The sequence below is a fragment of the Dipodomys merriami genome, unplaced genomic scaffold (assembly GCF_024711535.1).
Source record: "Dipodomys merriami isolate MVZ:Mamm:240054 unplaced genomic scaffold, mDipMer1.0.p SCAF_23, whole genome shotgun sequence".
In the NCBI taxonomy this organism is placed as follows: Eukaryota; Metazoa; Chordata; class Mammalia; order Rodentia; family Heteromyidae; genus Dipodomys; species Dipodomys merriami.
The window spans coordinates 8,204,120-8,205,034 of record NW_027203715.1 but is presented as its reverse complement, the minus strand read 5'-3'; the positions used below and the strand labels follow the sequence as shown (position 1 = coordinate 8,205,034).

The following is a 915-nucleotide window of genomic DNA, read 5'->3' as shown; positions in this document are numbered from 1 at the left end:
ATATCATCACTTGTTGCTCCCTAACATATAAAGTAAGGAAGCTCTAAATTGTAGTTAACAAATTCTTAACTCTTTACTCTGCTTCTTTAAACAAAGACTTTGCAACTTCTCATTAGTAAAGTTTCTATAAATTCTGAAATATAAATACTTAGTAATATATGTCTGCTACCATAAATCTTAACTACTTCATGGAAAATTTTTATGACCTGCCAAACAGTCCCTATTTTAGCATATTTAAGCAAATTCCCAAAATTAAACCCATTTAAAGCATTAAAACTTTAACAACCTTAACCCTTGCTGCAATGTTCATTATGACAGGTGCCTTGTAGAGAATAATTGAAGTCCTCCTTCTACACATCTCTTGAACCACAAATATTTGGAGTTACTTTGTTTTTGACATATCAGTTTTGAGTTTCTTCTTAAATATGTGCTTATGTAAGAAATAAATATTTCATGACCATTTTTTGCATTTACTTTTTGTTGAAGTGTCTAATTTAAGAAAATCAATTACACTTTATATATAAAAAAAAAGTTCTGTGCTCAATTTGGCAGCACATACCCTAAACCTGGAATGATACAGAGATGATGAGCATAGCTCCTTCGAAGGATGACACACAAATTCCTGAAGCGTTCAATATTTTTACAATGACAGACGCTGGAGGGAATGTGGCCAGAAGTAAACACTACTGAATTCTTGGTGAGAGTGTAAACTTGTCAACCCCTTTGAAAAGCAGAATGGAGGTTCTTCAAAAGATTCCACATAGAGATCCTCTATGACGCAGCAATCCTTCTTTTGGGCATTCACCCAAATGATCAGAAACAACACCATACTAAAACTACAAGCACAACTATGTTTATTGCAGCATTATTTACCATAGGTAAGATATGGAACCAACCCGATGCCCCTCAGTACAT

At 33.7% G+C, this 915-nt stretch overlaps 1 non-coding gene across 1 annotated transcript; it reads left to right on the top strand.

Moving 5' to 3' along the window:
- Window positions 1–536: 536 nt before the first annotated feature.
- Window positions 537–642, top strand: LOC138835170 (U6 spliceosomal RNA). Its single transcript, XR_011374488.1, has one exon. It is a non-coding gene; the product is annotated as a U6 spliceosomal RNA (small nuclear RNA).
- The last annotated feature ends 273 nt before the right edge of the window (window positions 643–915 follow it).